The sequence below is a fragment of the Ambystoma mexicanum genome, chromosome 7p (genome assembly GCF_040938575.1).
Source record: "Ambystoma mexicanum isolate Mex_15411 chromosome 7p, UKY_AmexF1_1, whole genome shotgun sequence".
Taxonomy (NCBI): Eukaryota; Metazoa; Chordata; class Amphibia; order Caudata; family Ambystomatidae; genus Ambystoma; species Ambystoma mexicanum.
In genome coordinates this window covers 553,199,497-553,221,651 of record NC_090939.1, presented here as the reverse complement: position 1 = coordinate 553,221,651, position 22,155 = coordinate 553,199,497, and positions in this window count along the sequence as shown.

Here is a 22,155-nt window from a genome sequence, read left to right as displayed (position 1 = left end):
TCAAGGCAGATGCCTCACAAAAACAGGGGCAAACGTGGCTCTGGGGGCCTTTTGTTCACACTCTCACTAACGTCCTTGTGTATTTATTTGTCTTTGCCTTGGACGACACCTGCTTGTCTGGAAATGGGTTTCAAGTAGGGGGCCTGAGGGGTGAAAAAATAAATAAAAAATGGGATGGCGGGTCGGTGGAAGATTGCGGCAGGGAGAGCTGGCCATCAGGCGGCTTGGAACACAGGCTTGTACCGGCAGTTCAATTCTGCGTTCCTAGTCACCTAATTGGCTGGCTGCCCCACCCAGGGTGCTGATGGACAATTGTATACTAGAGAAAAATATAAAAGGACAGAAACAATTTTTTATCCCAAGTACCTTTCTCTAGCATACAACAAGGACATTAATCGATCCACGTTCTCCAAAGTCCCCTTTCCAGACCATGAATCATTAAAAGGCCCGGATGGCACGTGCACACTATCGCACAGGGCAGCCCTTCTACGCTTTTTAATGTTATATTTGTAATGCTCCCTCAATGCCTGCTTTCAAACTGCCACGTATCCATCTACCAATCACTTCCAAAAACTGTGAATATAACCATACGACCATACTAAGCTTCCACACACCAACTGATGCTTAACAATCTTCTACAAATCTTTTGCATTTGCATTTCCCTTACTTATACAAACAAATTGTACATAATGCTCCTATAAATGCACACATGCATCGTGCAGTGGGAGAAGTGCATAAATAGAAGGGGCAGTAGGCATGGGGAAGTGCTCATGAGAACCCAGGAGGGAATTTCCAAGGGATGCCAAGGTGGGACGCTACTGGCTAACTACTGGAGCAGAGGCGTCCCAAGGTTGGGATGCATCTTAACTGTAACATCCCTTTCACAAAGCTGTGATCAAAGATGACATTTGTGATGTCATCTTTGATGTCCTGGGTGTTAGTCTTAGTAGTGCACGGTGGTGGCGCGAGGTATGGTTGCTTAGCTTACCATAACTGGCGCATTTGAGGGGTTTTTCGGTTTCACTTGGAACCATAACGTCCCTTTAACAACATTTTTTTACTGAATTTCATAGGTTTTTAGTAGCACAACTTAACCATAACGTCCCTTTAACAAAGTTTTTTTTACTAAATATACATTTTCATAGTGTGAATTTGATAGATGTTTACTAGGATTACCTTACTTTATATACATGTAACATAGAACATACTGAACCTTCCGCCAATGATTTTGATATCCGCGGACTGTGCGTATGTCCGCGAACGGTCGTGGACGACATCAACACTACCCAAACACTCAGGGGGTATCTTAAATTGTTCTATCATACCATATAAACACTGCACAAGTTCAAAAAGCAGCACAAAAACACATTATATGTAATAATAAATAAGCAGTGGAACCTACATATCTAATACATCAACCATCCATTTAAATACCATATGTAATAAAATGGAATATACCAAAACAAAAAAGATATGCCTCCAACATAATTACCTCACAGAAACTGCAGAGCTAGAAGCAACAGTAGACCTACACAACACTACAAATACAATTTACCAGAAACTAGTAAGTAAACTTCATTTTTCTTATATATTTCTAAACTTTTTGTATTAGGTACACTACAATTAATATATTTTTGTTTTTCACACAGAAATGTGCAGTACTTTGGAGTGGCTTGAGGAAAATGTTTCATGTAAGGAAATGTCTGAAGACAGTGGTAATAATGGTAGAGACTTCCGTATATGAGCAAATTAATAATCATTACTTTATGTGTACTTAACATATATATATATTTATTTTGAACAGACCATACAAACATTGAAAATAATACACCAAAAGACACATTGGAAAAGACTCTGCAACGCATGGAGCAGAAAATAGACATGCTCAAGGAAAATGTCGATGGTTTGAAACAGTTTGTGGAGGACCACATAAAAGAAACAATTAAATACCATTGTCCCACATGTACCTGTTCCCCCTCTCCATGTCCCAGTGAACTATCCCCAAACCCTCAGCACCAAGAAAAACGTTTTGATGAGACTTCCATACCTTCGTCCCCTCCCATCCATCCTCTCCAAACCCCTAATTTTCCTGTATTTGTATCAGTTTCTGCTTCCCCTTCTCTTTCATAAATTGTGTATATGTATATAATAAAAAATATATTATGTTTCTTTTAATGAAATTCTTCGTGTCTTATTTATTTTTTAAAAAGCAGTTAAAATGTCCACGGCAGCGCACCTGTCCGGGCTGTCCGTAATTAACAAAATGGGGATGTCCTAAGGACACTATACCTGTCCGTACCTTTCGCAGCAAAGATGGAACTGTTCTTAGAACACATCCGCTATCCGGGATGTCTGTAAATGAACAAAATGGGGGTGTCCTAACGGCACTATACCTGTCCGTACCGTTCGCAACCAACATGGAACTGTTCTTAGACATTCCGGCATGTCCAACATTCCTGCATGTTCCGGCATGTCCGTAACTGAACAAAATGCAGGAATCTTAAGGACACTATACCTGTCCGTACAGTCTGCAGCAAAGTTGAAACTGTCCTAAGAACATGTGCGGTGTCCGGGATGTCCGTAGTCAGACAAACTGGAGGTGTCCTAAGGACACTATACCTGTCCGTACAGTCTGCAGAACATCTACGCACATGCACACCATACCTGTAAATCTAGCGAACATCGCGCCTGTCCGTAACTGTCTGTCTCACTTGTGTCGCACTTTTAATCTGTTTGAGGACCCAAACACTGTGAACACCAGAGTGCATGTGCATAACCGTTCCAATGCATTTGGTGTCCTAGGTACACCCGTACCCTTCGCTGATGTGTTCACGACGTCATCATGTGACCGCACCCACGCTGAGCGTGTGTCCTAATTTGCAGATGCTGTCCTGTTCTCCAACATTTTAAAATAACTTATTCAGACAATCCAAATTATTTTACAGTAAAAATTCACCATTGCACATGTCCCAGACAATGACCCTGGCATTCCACATACTTTTTGGAACTTTTTGAACCATTTTGGGTGTTCGATCTGTTTGTGAATCGCACCACTCCCCCACTATGAAAGGCTACACCACAAAGCTGTTCTTCATTGGACTTCTGGATATTGCAGATTGAATTTTGCTGCCTTTGCTACTCTTGATGAAATTATCTCATCAACCCTGATGGCATCCATGGCTACTGTTGCTACATCTGCCTCAGCACCACCCCCAAACCCTCCACCACCACCACCTTCCCAAGGGCCTGCAGAGGGGAACAGGCGTGAGGATGTAGAGAACGAGGAACAAGAGGATAAAGAGAATGAGGTTGAGGGACTCCCTACTGCCATCACTCGCCGGGAGTCTTGGGTGTGGCGGTTGTTTACCATTCATGGTAACGTACCAAAAGCATGTGCGAACAAGGCAACCTGCAACCAGTGCAAAATGGTGCTGAGTCATGGGAGACGTGGTTCGTACAGCTTTGGTACGACATCCATGAAGCGACACCTAACAACGTTCCACAGTGCGGACATTCGCAAGGTTGTACCTTTTGATAAACGTAGTAGGTTGAGTTCCTCTACAGCATCCTCCGTTTCCGCTCCTCTCATCACAAATGACAATCCTGTGGGAGAGCGCATCCGTCCAGCTGCTCCAAAGGCCATTCACAATGCTGTTGACCCTTACCTTTCGAGGGTCACAATATTGTGTATGTACTGCGACGCAGTACTCTGCACGGGGGAGAGTATTCGAAGTGCTTTCGAGACTACGGTCAAGATGCACCAGAAGACCTGCTACCTACCTAAGTAAGGCCCACTTTGCATCTTCCTCTCTCCACCTCTCTTATCCCTGTGGTTGATGTCCCTTGCTTACCCTCATTTCCCCTCCTCTCCTAGTGTGTCATGTGTAAAAAATCCCAAAAAATATAAAACAACAAAATTCCCATAAAAAATGCTCTTTTCAGTGCTGCCTTTCACAGTTTAAAAATAGAAGTGGCAAATAAACAGTGCAGGGCCCTGTGCATTTTTTGGAAGTCCCCAGACAGTCCTAGGGCATATAAAATTTTAGGGTGCTGCCCTAGCAAAACCAATGCACTTTTCTCTGGGAGGAAGTGATGGCTCTGAAAAGAGCCTTTTGGTGGTGTTTTTGTGTGTTTGAAAAACTTGAAATCGTCAACATCTACTGCAAAATAGATGACTCTAATTCCAAAAAAGGTTGCAATGTATTTTGTACATTTCTCAGAAAAATCTGATTGCCAGCATAAGTAAGATGGACTCCATCTCTACGAAACATAATTTTTTCCTTGTGAAAATAGGACATGCCAACATCTCTTAGAAAGGGACAAACAGCCTTATTGACATTGCGCCTCACTTTCTCCATTTGTGGACCAAATAAAGAAGAACGCAGCAATGTTTGTCTTTGCACCAATACGAGAAAAAATGTATCGGGAATTTGGAAACATGTCCATGACCTTCGCAAGTCCTTCTTTCATTGCAAATTGCAAAGAAATTCCAGACACATGCCCTAAACGGTTCCCTCCACAATGAATTATAATTTTGTCTGGATGATGCCCTGCCTCTAAAGTAGCAAAGAGAGGTACCAAGTCCAGCCACTTCATTCCACGCACTCCATGCCAATGCACTTCCACATGAGCGAATCCAAGATCTGCAGCTACTCCACAATGTTCTGCATGCACCTCCAACCAATGTATCCCTGAGTCTCCCAAAATCCAGATAATCTGTTTTCGGAAACACACAACCATAGTTATCTGTTCTTCTCTCAGGAAAAAGACATTCTGACAAAATCTCTTCTTACACAACACACCCAATAAACTTTACTGACCAATCCCTAGCTCCGCTCATTCTCATTTGCATGCCTCTCCACCCCAGAATCCCCATATGATATACATGCTGTCCACAGACTACCGCCATGTCCGTGGACATATCGCAAATCTGAGCGTGGTGAATGTAAATTTAAATAGTGTGCCCCATTTTCCCTTTGAGGTGGGCTCTGAAAAGAGCCGTTTTTTAAAAAAATGTTTGTAGATGCCTGACAGACACCTGTTATTTTGTATTTCTTTTTCTTCTTACTTTACAACTAATATTTTCACATAACCTTCTTCAAAGCAACCCTTACATTGCAAAACAGCATGGCATTTCCCCAAAAAAGATAAAGAAATGCCATTTTCTTCAAAATAAACAGCATTACTCGAATCAATATTCTTATTACTTCAGAAAAACATACCAGCTCTAAGCATGAAAGCACACATCACCTAGCAATGTTTTGCTGAGGACAAAAAACATAACTATTGTCCCATATTGCCCTAGATAGTAATCCAGAAAAAATGACTTTTGCATTTGGAAGGATGTTCATTACTGCTTGAACCAACTGTTCCAAATCTGCCAACAAAGTAGGAGCACTGACTTAGCCCAAATGGAAAGTACCATAGTGCAAAACTACCAGATGGGGACTGTTCATCCTGCGCATATCTTCACAAACATGTAGAATTCCCTCTACATTGCAATCAGGCACAGCGCTCCACACCACCTCCACTCCTTTAACATCAAAAATGTTTTTCCACATACCTGCATTGAGCACACTGCTATAAACCATGGGCAAACTTATCTCCGAGCACCAACACCCTGACTTTCTCCACCTCTGCCATCTTCACTACACACACTCTCTTTCTACACAAATCCACAACGTCAACATCTGATTGGCTGATCCCTACAGTCCCCTTTCCATACTGGATTTTCTGGACAGCCGCGGTGTCCATGTGGCACGTAACTCTTAGCCAGCAATTCGACTCTTTCCACATCAATCTCGGTGCCATTCCCTCATTGGATACAGCTAAGCAATCACACAACCATCAACCAATCACATCCAAGACCTCTACATCTAACTCCATCATCAGAGTTCCGCACTTCAAATGTACTGTTGATCACTCTGAGTACAAGTCTCATATCATTGGAAAGCACCTACTACAAAAACTACTCTACAAGTCTCCAAGATTTATACTTACAGCTGCATTCATATCCACATGCATAAATAAAAACAACAGGTATGCATATTTTATTCACATTGCATGTACAACTGTTATGAATCCATATAAACAGAGTAATGCCACTAAACCTGCATATACATACATGCCAACCCTCCCGATTTAGCCGCGAGACTCCCAATTTTTCATTGAAAAATCACACTATTTTTCACTGTCTGCCGCTTAAATTAATGCTAATCCCAATGCAATCCTATGGGAAAAATAAATGTTTCTGATTGCTGTTGTGAAATCTCCCTCTCAGGGGCTCCCGATTGTTGGCATGTCTACCTATAAAATGAACTTATTTACATTTTCCCATCTACTATAATCAACTGTCACTTCCAAACCTGTCTGCTATCTACAACACGCCTTTAAAAAAGCAAGTGAATTTTGTGCACTTAAAATTCTACTCATTTGCAAAGCATGTTGAACTAACATATTGTAAATAAAATATAAAGGCTGCACATAGTCAAATGAAATGCATGCATACACTATGTTCAATTATCAAACAAGAATACTACCACAAAAACATAAAAGTCAATGTCTACATTAACATCAGTGCTATAAACACACAAAATTACTAACTTCTTTCTTTTACAATTGCAGTGAAGACCAATCTCCTGAAAATCAGCAGCATCTGAACTACATACAACATATCTGAAGAAACCTGCTCATTCCACAAAAAAAGAGTAAGTACAATACTACCTTAATATTTTTACTGTTCCTCAAACGCACTGTGTGGGTCATTCATGTAATTTGCGCACCAAAAAAACAGCGATTTCTGAACCATTCTGCCCACAAATCCCCATTTATTAAACAGAGATTAGCAGGCAGAATGGCACACAAATCCCCATTTTTTTGGAACATAAATAACATACTCAACCCTTAGAATGTGAGTAATACAAAACAAGGAACTGTTTTAATTTTATACCATTAGATTTACTATTAATGCTTCTCCTCGCCACTAGCTCACTTTCTAATCTCATCTAAACCGCAGTTTAGTAACACACAAATAGAAGAATAGCCTTCCCAACTAATTGTAACTGCCCAATGCACAATCACACACCACCACATACATCTTTCCCATCATACTCAGACACTCATGCACACAGCACACATACATTGCAGAACGGCCCAACCAATACCTTCATTTTTTTTCAACAGACGCCAAAGAATGCCTACCAAAAAGCAAGCCCGTAGAAATCAACGCAGAAATAGAGCAAATGAAAATAAAAGTGTCCAAAGTAAGCATCCATCTTTACCAGAGTTTGCACAAAACGTTCAAACAAAACAGCTAATACAGTCATTTAGCTTCCAGTACAGAAACTTTGCCTCCTCTATCAAAATGTAAAACGAAACAAAAAATGCTTAACAAGAATTCGGCTACCACTACTGCTAAAACTGCTCCTATAAATCTTGATATACTAGCAAGTAACCATACCAAAAAAAGTATTTTAGAAAAAATGTTCCACCGCAGAGTCCTTCAGAATCTTATAAAAACAGGAGACAAATCATGCACAACCCTTCAAACCTACCATAGAAAATTAATCTTAGAAGCTTTAATAGACAGTGCAATCCTTCTCAAAAGAAAGCTATTCATTTTAGTGTTAAACAGAATGAAAGCACTAACAAAACTAACTACTAAATTACAAAAACACTTCTCAATAAACGGAATGTCAACAAAAATAACTTCTTAAATATCTGTGGAGGTGAATGGGGTCACACCACGAGCACAGAACCATATTTTAATGAAGAAGCATACAAACAAAACCAAACAAACACAATTGCAGTAACTGCACTACAAATCTTGACAACAACCAAACTCCTTCACGTGTTATCACAAAGAATTTGGAATTATTCCCACTACCAAAACCCCTGCAACAACTCAATTTATTTGAGAGCATCATAATTCAAACAGTGCACCATACGTGAAGCGCCATTGTTGGAAGCATTCACTACGGGATCTACTCCATCACACCGGTTCGCTAGCCCCTGAAAGTTTGAGAGGAGGTTAACAGATTTAAGGCTCTCCTGCCACACACCGCTCACCTTTGGTTTTTTACCAAGAGGCAACGCCAAGTTGGCGATTGCTCTCCTGTCCTGAAGAAGGTTAAACACTAAGTCAATACACGAGGGGACTGTCTCATCCTCGTATGAAAACTTAACCGAAACATGTTGACAACAGTTTAAAAAAAAAAAAAAAAAAAAAAAACCCCGAATACCAACAGAGGGGCACATTGTAAAATAATTGAGTGTTGAACTTATAATTGACTGATTCACTATTTGTGGTATATACAAAGTATCACCTTGTTTTATTCAATTTTTGCAAATATGATTATTGGATGGATGAGTTATGAATGAATGGTTCTTGGTGGGATTGTATTGCATTTGGTTTGTGGAGCTGATTTTTTCATGACATGTGTATTCGGATAATAAACAAAAAACTATTTTGATTTAAACAATAGTTATTTGTCATCTCTGGTCTAGTTGGCCTCATTCCTTATTATATTACAAAACTGCCTGAAGGGCCATAGACAATAATCAGGCCTCCCCTTTTTTCTACCTCCACACTCTGGGAGTGCAACATCCAATAGAGCAATCTTTAATTGTCTTAGTAAATGGTGTACCATCAAAAGACAAAATAATGTGGCAACAGCTCATAGACTTACATAAAGTTAGGCAAGCCTTGCAATATCTAAAAGACAATAATGAATACTACAAAGAAATAAATGTTGAAGAAAACTTAAGGGAAACAACTGAAATAATTCAAGAGTCACCAGAAATTGGGCGATTTGAACTTCTAGATCCTGCTACATTGTCCAGTATTTTAGGCCATTATACAATTCATCCATTACACTCTAATGATACCATAGATGATGCACTAGAAAAATACCAAATGCGACAAACCAAATGATCACCAATCACCATATGGGAAAAAAGTATAGAAGCACGTGCTTTTCCTCTACTCTTTCCTACTGCCAAAGGAGGAAGGTACGATGATAGACCCACTCAGATAACAGCATCAGAATACCGCTCGTTACGAATGTATTCTGAAGTTCCCAGATTTAGACAAAATGTGGAATACATATTCCATCTTCTCTTTGAAAGTGAAATAGCAACTCTATGTTACGGAGTTGCACACATAATGAAATCACGCAATTAATACAAAAAGTTCAAGAAAAAGATGAGGTTTTACAATCAAGGATTACAAATCTGTTAGCAAACGTGCATGGTATGAAAGAGTACTGGTTCCGACGTCACGCAGATGTACGTTGTATAATAAGAAACCTTGGCCCACCAACTTGGTTTGATACATTAAGTTGTGCAGAATATGCATGGGAAGATTTACATGATTTCCTATGCATATCAAACAAAAAATAAATCAAACATAGAAATACTAACACCTGGAGAACTTTGCTCTCTAGATCCTGTTAATGTTTCAAAATATTTCCATCATCATTTCATTGCTAGGCTACACTTCATTTGTAATAAAACAGTTCCTCCCCTCGGAGAAGTGCAACACTTCTTTTGGAGAAAAGAATACCAAGCCAGAGGAGCACCACATATCCACATGCTTGTATGAATTAAAGATGCTCCTAAATTTGGTCAAGACAGTGATTCCACTGTTTTATAGTTTATCAAAAAATATGTCACTTGTGAAATTCCATCAAAAGCAACAAATAGTGATTTTCATGCACAAATTGTACAATTTCAAAGACACAAATGTGGCAAACATTGTCGTCACAAATACAAAAACAAAGGGAAATACTACACCAAATGCTGCTTTGGTTTCCCTAGACCAGTTACAGAAACAGGTGAAGTGAACAACTTCATGTCTTCAGTTAGACATAGGGGGTCATTATGACCCTGACGCTAAGAGGTTAACGGCGCCGTAAAAGGCTGCAGCGCCGTTAACCCCTTATCTCCTAATTACGAGGTCCCTTTGCGGGACCCGATCTGAACGGCTGGACTGTACCAGCCGTTAAAGTAGGGACCTGCAAAGGGACCTTCGAGGTAATTAGGGTACCGCAATTTGCGGTACTGTAATTACCGCCTTCCCCAGTCCCATTGAGCCCTATGGGGCAAAAATGGGAATGGGGAAGGGCCAATGTTCAATGGGGAATTACCGCCCCGCCAACCTTGGAATGGGGTGGTAATTCCCCATTGAACATTGGCGGACTCGTTACAACACCGGCAGCAACCATGGTGTTAATAGCGCCATGGGTTACCGCCAGTGTTGTAATGAGGGCCATAGTGTTAAAGGTAAATCACCTAAGAACATGTATTACATAAAAAGAACAGAAGAATCATAATATATCAATGATTACAATGCAATCATTGCCCTCTTATGGAATGCAAACATAGATGTCCAGTACATTGCAGACAATTCCACTGCAGTTGCATGATATATTTCAGCCTACTTAACAAAATCAGAAAAAAAAACACAGCTTCAAGACCTCTGGAATGACCTATCATCAGACAAAACACTATCTCGGAAATTGTACAGCTTAGGCATATAAATGCTCTCTGATAGAGAATGTGCCTCCTATGAAGCTGCAGATCTTTTAACCGGTACTGGTTTGCATGGAAAATCTGAAAATATAGTATGGCCAAATCTTGGTCCTGCTAAATCTAGAAAAAGAGTTCTCAAATCATATGAGTACATAGAAACAATAGCCAAAATGATCCCAACAGCCAAGATATTTTGAAAAACAATTTACTAGACACATACTAACCAAACAGGAGTACCACTTTGGAAACCATGTATCTATACCACATAGCCCAAAACTTCACATACAAAAATATTATAAGACCAGATAAAAAAAAGGTAGATATAGAGTGACAGATTGTGAAGGCAGCTTAGTGAAATTTACCAAACAAAGGTTAATTAATCATATCAAATTGTCATTAAAAACTCCTCAACAGAAAGAACTATATTACATGTCCCTGCTACAACTGTTTAAACCAGGAAGAAAAGAACAAGAGATACTAGAAAACTATTATTGTATGTTATAATGTAATCAACTGCGGAGGAACAGGCAGGTTAATCTCTATTGAGTCTGGAAGATGAAGGTCCCAATAGTTATTTTCTGATGCCATTGCTTTGCAAGTTAGTTGACTTGTTGTCTCAATTTCTTTTACATCTTGTTCTATTTCTCTCACCCCTCTCCCCGTCCTCTCTCTCTCTCTCTCTCTCGTTCTGTCTTTCTCTCTCTCTCTCTCTGTCTCTCTCTGTTTCTCTATTTCTCTCTCTCTCTCTCTCTCTCTCTCTCTCTCTCTCTCTCTCTCTCTCTCTCTTTCTCTTTCTCTCTTCCTCTCTCTCTCTGTCTTTCTCTCTTTCTCTCTCTCTCCTATGATATGCTACCACTTTGTTTTTTGAGTATGAATGGCCATCTGCTCCCTTACTTGGTGTTAATGGAATTGTTAATGGAATTGTTTAGAGTGTGCATGTCTCTGGTAGTCTATAGTGGCAGTGTTGGGTAGGGTTATGGCTGTGATAACATAGTTTAGTTTTGTTTATTTATAGAGTGCACCTAACCCTCAGGTATCTGTGTGCTTATACTTGAGCAAAGGTTACAATGACAGAAAGAGGTAGCAGGTGACTTGTGTTTCATACATTGATGCCTAGGTATAGAGTGTTGCAATAATCAAGCTTGGATAGGATTAGGACTCTAGCTAGAGTAATCCAGCTGTTGGTGGATAAATAAGGTTTGCAGGCATTAATTAACTTGGTAGTGTATGCTGTTGCTGAGACAGTTGCATTGAATTGTCTAGTGAGGGAGAGGGTGGGGTCCAAGTAGATGCCTAGAGTTTCGACCTCACTGGAGACTTTAATCAAGTTTCCATCAATGATGAAAGAATGATAACGTGAATCTAGCTTGTTTAGTCGAGATTGAGAGCATATGATGCATAGCTCTGTCGTATCATTGTTTAGGCACAGGCTATGGGCGGCCATCCATGCCTGCATGTGGAGATAGATTTCGTTTAGCATTTTGGCATCTTTCTCATAGCAGCCCGTAAGGGTGATGAGGACTTGGGTGTCATCTGCATAGTTTGTGTAGGTGACACCCAAGCCGTCGAGGTGGTCGAACAGTAGCTTCGTAAAGATATTGTATGAGGTAGGAGAAATGCAGGAGCCTTGAGGGACTCCGCAAGAGATTGCTATTGGTCCGGCAGATGCTGTGGGAGCAAAGACCCTCATGGCTCTGTTTTCTAAAAAAGGATTGAATCCAGGTAGCAGCATTAGGGGAGAAAGAGACTGCTGTGTTTAAATGGTTAATAAGTAGCTGGTGGTCAACCAGATTGAAAGCTGCTGAAAGGTCCAACATCAGGAGGATGGAAATGTTTCCTTTATACTTTAGTTCATTCATTTGGTCTTTTAAATCAAGGAAGGCTGTTTCAGTGCCATGTCTTTGTCTAAATCCGGATTGACACAGGCCTAAGAGGTTGTTGTCTTCTAGATGCTTTTGTATTTGGAGGAATGCCGCTCTATCAATGATTTTCAGGAGGAACAGAACTGTGATTATGGGTCTGTAGTTGGTAGGGTTATTTGGATCTAGATTTGGTCTTTTGAACAGGGGCATGACCCAAGCTTCTTTAAGATTATTGGGGACTGTACAGGTTTCAAATGATGCATTAATCAAGATAGTAATTAATGGCCTGAGATCCTTTGCTCCTTCCTTTATAGCCTTAGCTGGGCAAATATACCCTTGACATCTAGAGGGTTTTAGACTGGCTATGATGTCTTCTGCCTCCTTAGTAGTGACTGTTTAGAATTGGAATGGGTGACACAGTATATATAAGCTGTGGTTCATGTAATAGACAAGGACTGGTGAGAGTGGGCAACATGTGCGGGTGTTACAGTCTCCTCTGGGGGCATGGGTTTTAATTTCTATTTTCCAGTCGATTTTCTGTCTTTTATTCTTTCCATGTACAGAGTGTCAGAAGATGTATTTTCTGCATGGCCTCTCTCTTTGAACTGTCTAGTGAGAAGTGCCCTATTTCTATAACATACAATCCCGCTGTGTCATGTCATTTTAATTCTATATACTTTTATTCTGATATCTGCACCTGATATTTGGTGTGTTTTTTTTTGTGTTTGCGTAGTCTTAAAGTCCTGTGAAGTTGCCATCGTAGGGTTGCAAATGATTGTGGCTTGGAGTCTCTTTGAAACATCTTTCCTATTAAACACACACCTTCTGTGTTCTGATGGTATGTAGATGCAACTCCATTTTCGATTCTGTGGGTTGCAACATACTGCTTGTTAGAGTTCACAAGCATTTTTTGTGAGGTTGCTGATATGCTCCTACTGTCAGTGATCTCCCCATCTACTGTTGAATGACACATCATCTGTCATATTTTTTTTAGATTTGCCTATAATGGATCACCTGATATAATATGATTTAATATCCAAAATGCTTCTTTGCATCACGCTAGGAATGTCTACTTTCTCTAAGATCCTATCGGGGAGGTCTGACTGGAGAGTCACTTCTGGATTGTCTGATGTGATTCAGACTTTGCTTTTATTAAATCACCCTCATTATTTCAGTTTATGTTGTTTGTATACGTAAATATGTATCAACAAATCTCAACAAGACCTTAGATACCTTCAAGATGCTATTTTTCAGACCCGTGGAGACTACATTTACCAAACCAAAAAAAATCCAGATTCTACTATAACATCAATAAGTTGTACATGGGATTGGATTACATGTTGGTTTTATACAATCAATTTGATACAACTCATTGACCCAGTCATAAAACGGATTACTATCCCAGACCACACATTCATTTATTGTCACTTCTGTTATTGGATGCAAACATTCTATCACAAATAAGAAGACTGTAAAATGCAAGTGATTATTTCAGCCTGTAACAGAGAACAAGTTGAAGCATATATCTCTACTTATTAAATAACATTTCCCAGCTGTAAGTCATCATGAGTATAGTGTAATGCACCCAAGACTTTGCACTGTAATCAAGCAATCCAGTTAAGATGATGAATGAGCAAAGGGCTTGACAAAATCATGAGAAGGTGAAATAGACTGATGGTCCATTCATGGAAAATGGTGTTTTTTAAGTAATTATGAAAGACCTGAGACAAATATAAGCTAATATTGAGCAAATGAGAGTGCTATATGGAAGCAACTTGTAACTCTACCACAGTGTTGTGCGCTAACAAAGTTTAAGGAATATTATACAATTACTCAAGGATTAATGATCACAACATTTAAAAAAAAATCCATTATTAAAATGAAGACTGTGGAATTATAAGGACTTTGAGGTGTACTGCTGAATATTTTCAACAGGTTGAGGCTAAGGTATATAGAAATTTAGAATCAGTGGTAGCCTCGTCAATGAAGATAACCCTCAGTAGTAGTTAACTTCTGAATGTAAAGAGAAACTTCAGGTCTGAATCAATGTATATGACGTAATGTAATGGAAGGTTGTCTTATGTACACCCTTCAGGCATGATTCATGTCCACTGTGCACATGGATCTGCAAGAAAAGAGGGAGGGTGGTTATTTGGGTAGCAAGTGTGGCAGATGTGAAACTTGGTGTGATAAGGTGTGAAGGTCCGATTTAACTGGCAAATGAATGCTGTTCTGTTTCTGACACTAGGAAGCATGTTGTCCAAAGTGGAGTCACCAATATCTCGAACTACAAAGCACTGGGTTTTGTTAGCAGCTGATGTGGGTGAGTGCGAATATGGCTGAAGAGGAGATAATAGTCTTAACCAGATTGGCGGTGATGCGCTAAAGTCTAGGCCCATGGTGAACATCTTTGGTGGATGTGTGTGTATGTGTGTGTAGTGTACATTGTACCCTATTTGAAGCAAGAATCTTCAAAAAGAGAAATGTGTGCTAAGAAGTAGGGAAAGCCCAATGTCTGGACGGCATTCCAGTGGATTGCTATAACACTTTTAGAAACTTCCTATTCCTATAGATACTTGTAATATTAAAATCCTTTCCTCCGAAAGGTAATGTATGTGAATAATATCAAGAGACAGTTGTGGAGGAAATTCCAAAACCAGAAAAAGATCAACCTAGCACAGTTATCGGTCATCTGACTAAATAACAAAGACTGTAAAATGTGCACTCTGGTTTTGGCAAACACACTAGCACAGACACTACATTCTGTCTTTTATCCTGATGAGGCTGAGCTCCTGAAAGAAAGACTTTGCTTTGATGATATAAGGCAACTCTGATATGGTATATTTGAAGTGGGGGTGAAGAATGCAAATTAAGTCTTCTTGTTCTGGTACAGATAAGGCCGTTCAACGTGGCTCACGAGAATTCTCATTCACTACCATTTCAAAATGTGATTACCTGTCCATTAACATAGTCTGCATGCATATCGTGTATGGCCATACTATTTGCTAATTGTCCTGTTATATCTAGAGTTCAAATGGATTGAAAAGCAAGATGGTGTAGTCCTCTGTTCCATTTTAATTGTGGATAGTTGTCCTAGAACTCTCTTCATTACTTTCTGGGAACACAATGGCTTCAATGTTACACAAATATTTTGATTTTGAGGACAAATGTGTCATTGTATTCTGATAATATGTGTTATGTGGGCTTCTATAACGATTGCCGACTGGACATCTTGAGGATAATACTACCATACTCATTACAGGGACTGAATATCCAACCTATGCACTTGAGCAATGACAAGATGCTCTAACATATAATTCGCAAAGCCTAAATTTGCATGCAGTTACACAGTCTCCAGTTGTTCATATGTTGTTCACCAACTCGCAGTCCCCACCTTCAAATGACAAAAATCTGGAAGCTCCAGTTTTCCTGTCCTACCCTCCAAAAACTGGAACGCGCTTCCACCCGCCATCAGGAAAGAGACATCACTCACTTAATTTCGCATGGCCCTCAAAAAACAACTCTTTTGCTTAACCTTTTTGCTGAATGTTTACATAACTGGTATTGCTAACACTGTATCACATGATCGTATTACACACCGTAGCTCGCTATGCACCCTGCTGTTTATGTTAACATGTAAACTATGTCTTCAACATGTTTTAATTGTTGTTCATGTAAGCAATTATCCTGTAACAGTGCCACGATGCCCCAGGGCCATTTGCCGCTTTATAAATCCAAATAAATAAATAAAAAATATGTATTGAATGGAAGTGCTTGAGCTTTCATTGAATACAGTAACACATCTTTCAAACTTTGGATGGGGCCATTTCAAACATTGTAGCTGTAAAGGTGTGATGCATGTCAACCCTCCTGATTTAGACAAGAGATTCCCACTTTTATTTTACAATAATGTTCCATTTTTTTTATTTTCTGCCTTCTAAAAATGTGCTAACTCCAATGCAGTCCAATGGGAAAATTAATTTCTCCAGCTTTCTTGGAGAAAATCTCCCTCCTAGGTGCTGCAAAATGTTGACATCTATGAAGTGGTGCCATGTTTTCTTCTTACAAAGGAGATCTTCATAGTTCCCCATTATATGTTATGTTATTTTTAAATAATAAAGTGATGCAAATCACCAACAACGCAAGTCACAGTCTAAATCACGGATAAGACAAATACCTTAATATATTTAAGGTTGATAGAATCTTAAGACTTGTTGCAGTGACAAGATTTAAGGCCATTACTCCAAATGAGTGTCAATATGGTGAATGGCTATAGGTAGTGAGTTTGAGAGAGAGTAGTCCTATACAGAGACGCAACAGAGAAACAATGTCCACTCAATCTCTGGTAATAATAAGTAGGAATGAAGAGGAGGTGAAAGTAGAGGAATAATTGGTTAGTTTGGCTCTGTGAAACAACTGGCCATTAACTGAGGAAAGGGTCCCTGAACCATAAACAGCAATTTAAAATTGATCCTTTAATCATTGGCAGTGCGGTGTTGAATCAGTATAGTAATATGTCTTCACTCTCGGGAACACAACAATGAATATTTGCAAGATTATGAATGATCCAGAGTTTCTTAAAAGGTTTTTTGGTCACCTGACATGAACTGAATTGCAATAGTCTGTATTAATTGACAATAGTCACCATGTGTCTAAATTAAAGTAGATTATTGCAAGTGTGGAGAAAATATAAATGTGAACAGCAGGGTAGAGTTATTTGGTTAATCTGTAGATTAAAATAAATGTTCTGCAAATAACACTTTTGCCCATGGTGATTGTATGAAGACTAGAAAGGTAAACCAAGAGAATAAGTCCCATAGTGATCAAAAGGTACAGAAAAGTAGGACCCCCTATTTTGAAAAATTACATTTTAGAACTTTTTTTTTACTTCATTCATATTGTGGATTTAGTCATAAAACTAAAATATTAACTCTGCATGTGGTTGATAGATGTTAATGGAGACAGTCTATCATATACTTATTATTTTATTGCTCACATTTTTTATAGCTCAAGAAATCAAAAGTAACAACCATTGGGTTGCTGTCGTTTTATAGTCAAACCATGTCCTTTATGTTCTACCAACACTGTTTTTTTGTTAGGTAGATTCTTTGTATCCCTGGTTGGATTTTATATGCTTAACCAAGTTTTAAAGACTTTGGTAAATCTCAAATCTGATATGCCTTTCTCCTGTTGAAATATGCAGGTGTTATTGTTAGAAAGCACATTGGTTTCATTAACCAATGATAGCGTTATTAAGGACCATATTCACAGAGGTCCTGTTGTCAGGAGCATTTTTTTTTATAACCGGGCATGTTTAATCTTGCAATTTTAATTGGAATTCTTGAAGAAATTCGACCAAGTTCTCTGCTGTGTGCCTCAGTCCAACTTATCAAAACAGAAGTAAACAAACCAGCAAGTTTATGGCCCAAAGAATGGGTTGGACTTGTAGCTTTTTGTGTTAGACTTATTTTAGTTTTTTTTGTTTTTTGTTTTATTAGTTTTATTGAGAAAAAAAAACATTTAACAATTTCCAACAATCTACCTCCATCATTCTTCATTTATCTGACATGAGACATAATACATTGAAAATAGAAAAAAAAGCACAAATCACAATTTTAGAAATGGTCCTATGTAGTTTCCCACTGTAACTCACTTCCTGTTGTGACTTTGTACAAGATTTCAATGTTGCTATGGGATTGCACACCTTCTTAGAGCGCTAAAAAAGGGGAAAAAACAACCAACGGCCCACTTGCCCAGCACAGGCCGGTGGTTTCTCAAATTAGTGTTTTCTATACGTTTGCTTACGACCCACCATTTCATTATGGCTTAAAGATCTCTGTAATCAACCTGACTAGAGTAAACATCAGTGCTGGCTTTTCTCCTAGGCAAACCATATACCACCATTCATCTGCCATCAAGGAATCTACTTCCCTGCCCAACTTCCCCCCTGGGGAGGGATTTCTGGTTCTTCAAACCCACACAGTGAACTACTAGATGTTTCAGGGATTCAACAGGATCTTTTTATCCAAAGAATCTGCAGGCAATATCTGAATCATCTATTTGCTTTCGCGTCTCAAGAAATCCCTTGATGCAAAGAGGTTTATGTGCATTCTCATGAATTGCTCTCTATATCTTCTACATGGGAACTTAACCAGCAATGTTCTCAAAGCTCTGCTTTCTCCATCGTATTCTCTCATCAATGTGTATGTATTCCTTTTTGTCGTTATCCAGTCATCGTCATATACTTTATGCTTGACTTGACTGTGGTTTGTTACTAAGTGTTCCACAGTTACGTTTAGATGGGCTAGGCATTTAGCACATGTATCTTTCCACTAGTCTAGCAGTCATTCTATTCTTTTATCTTGTACAGTCCCCAGTATTTTTAAGGGGCATGGGGGGCGCATCCGCTGTAAGGGACTTGTGAAACTGGCTTAGCAACTTCCAAAGGCTTACTACATACATAGAGTACAAACCCAGCTCAAAACGAATCAGGGAGAGTGGGAGCTGCCTATGAAGTCTCAACACCTTCCTCCAGAATAATCCTTCAAGGGTGTCACATGTTTTCAATGGGAGATTCAGGGCTGCCTATGACCCATATGTCAGGATAGGAATATTCTTCATATTATAGAAGGTCAAACAGAGATCATTGAAAATTCTCTATATCTGTTGTGGAGGACCACACATTGGCAGGCTAAGTTTTTAAATTTTGATCTTAAACTCTGGTACCAAGGGATTTCGATTGCACTCTGATTTATACACACTCCAAGACAAAGGATCTTTTCAGTTTTGTCAATGCGTTCTTTCCCCATCTGCCAATTAAAGTTGCATCTATTAACCGGACCACTTGGGTTGATGATTGTCATCTTTTATTTTTTAGAGTGTATACTCAGATCATTTTTCTCAATAGAAGTTTCTAAATTGGTCATTCTTCTTTGTAAACCTATAGGAGTTTTATCCAACAGGATAAGATTGTCCGCGTATAGGACCCAAGGTATCAGACAACCGTTTATTCTTGGGGAAAAACCTCTCACCTTTGCTTGGTGTTCTACCAAATCAGACATATACAGGTTGACCAAGGTTGGTGCCAAAGGGCAACCTTGTTTGAGTCCCCGGTAAATCATGATTGCTCTGGTCAGTCCCCCCTGCATATTCGTACGCACTTGCATAGAGGTTCCTGAGTAGAGTTCTTTGATAGATTCTAACAGATATGTCGGGCAACCAAACAAGATTTTCCCACAATTTTCCCTTATAGATCCCATCAAAGGCCTGCTCCAGGTCAATGAATGCTACATAGATTTTGTTTTTTCCCTCGAGCCTGCAAATTCAAAGGTTAATCAAAAAGAGATTTTGCCATGTGTCAACAAACCCCGTCTGACGGTGGTAAGATCTCCGCTTCCCAGGCCCATTTCGTCAGGTACCCCAATATCAGTGATGCAAAGAGCTTTCCTAGAATGTCGAGGAGGGCAATAGGTTGAAAGTTCTTCGGTTTTGACCTATCGCCCCTTTTGATGATGGGCACAATCATTGCCTTCTTCCAGGAAAGTGGCACCTTCTTTTTCTTCATTATTAACTGAAAAGCCCATATGCAAAATCTCCCCATTGTTTGTGGTTTTGGCTCAAAATACTGCTGGTGAGCCTGTCTGGTCCCGGGGCTCTAGATGGGCTCAGTTTACCAATTAAACACAAGATATCATTTTTTTCAAATTTCCATGACCACAGGCCACCAACGTTAGAGCCAATTTACGTTCGCCTGAGGCATCTGCACAAAAAAGGGTTTGGAAGTGGTCAAACCAGGTTTCTTCAGCCACCCACTCCATCTGCACTGTATACTGGGTAAGACTCTGAGCAATGATCAATTCCCAGGTTAGTCAGGAATTTCTCCTACTTAATATTTTTAGCATCAGTTCTGATTTGAACTGATATCTTAGATGTTTGAATGACACTCTCCAGTGTTTATACTGTTGTTTTCTTGTTTCTAATTTCTGTTCTCTGCATACCCCAGGGAGTTTCTTCAGTTCTCTAATATCATGTCAAAATTGTTTCCTGATCTCCACCAGATCGTTACTATAGCTATATTTATGGGAGTATTTAGAGGTTCCTAGACCTGATTTTCTCACCACAAATTGAGCTAGTAAGGGTTTGTATTCCAGATTGCCTTCACAATCAAAGTGACTGTCACACCATTGTTTTCTTAACTTTAGAACTTCTCCTGTGGTAACTGCCATTCTATTTCTGCCTTCTGATACAGACACTTTAATGTTAGTCGTCAAGATTCTTACTGCTGGAACTCTTTTCCAACATAGTGTCAATAAGGAATGATCGCTAGATTTAATTCTGGTGATGACCAGGGAGTTCACTTCCTGCTGGACGTTTTAAGATACAAAGAAGCAATCAAGGTCCCTGGCATCCATTTCCATCATCCATCTACTATCCCTTTCACTGGAGTCGTTGCTTTGGTGTTTTAATTTGCTCCGGTGGCCTAGATTCGTTTCCACAACATCTTAGATTTAGATCTCTGCAAAGTATAATATAGACAAGGTTTCTTTCGGCTCTTATTGCGTCAATCAGATTGGTAATACAAGATACAAAGACAACGGGCCTCATTCTGATTCCGATGGTAACCCTGCCGGTGCTACCAGCGGGTTGCCGCCGGACTCGGAATAATTTACCAGCGCCTGACATCCCGGTGGCACCGACGGTTCACCACTCGCATCCACTTTAGAAAGTTTGCTTGTATTTTGGCTCAGTTTATCAACTGGTGCCTTTCCAAAGTTTGAAGTTTTTGTGAGACCCTGTTGTTTTTCAGCATTTTCTTCGGTTCTCCAAAGTCTTCATCATCTCCGCATAGCTCAGGGGCGTGTAGATCCAATTGCTTATTCGGAGTCTGTATGCATAACTTCTGTTCTTGGAATTTGGCATCAGTGACACAATCCCAAAGAGGGACAGATGCTGTTTGCTAATTTCCTCCTACAACGTTCTGTAAGCTTTTTTCGACTGGAGTAAAGATTTCATCCTCAGCTAGAAGTATTTTATGGTCATTTAAGTCTGCTTGCACCGTTTGCCACACGGTAGAGTTTGCAGTCTTTGCGCCTGGCCATTTCTTTGGCTGTTAGCCTCATTCGGTTCTGATCCTGGATCATGTTCGGATTCTGACATCCATCGTGAGGGGAGCGGACTCTGGAGTATTATCTGGCTCCTTGTCCGGGAACCCATCAGGTTGCCATGTGCTTCCTTTTTTTCTTCCTTGGAACAAGGTCACTCGCTCGTTCTTATTTTTGTTATCCTGTTCTCCCCATAATAATGATGGGCACCAGGAGTCTGATGGAGCCGGCTCAAAGGCAGAGGCTCGCAGCCACCGGCCCTTCTGTGTGTTAAATAAGTACCAGCGGCTAACTCAATATAATTTCTAGGCAGTTCACAGGGGTAGGTGGGGTTTGCAGACTCTGAGGGTCGGGGATCAAACACACGTTCACCCCATGTGTTCGTCTTCCTTACCTACATCCCAGCATGTAGACCACCTTAGGTCTTAATTCAGAAGCTTTGTCCCATGCTTAGAGCAGCGGTTTTGATCAATAAGCGGAGACCATCTGGAATTGGCAGAAACAGGGAATGTCGCCTGGCCAGCCCGGAAGCCCGCATGGACTGCACAGACTGCCACTCCGTGGGTGGCCAGGCTTTTTCAGCAAGGGTCTGCATACAAATTTCAGTGAATAGAGACAACAGACTCCACAACCAGTAGGAAAGAAACAGAGTAGCTGCACAG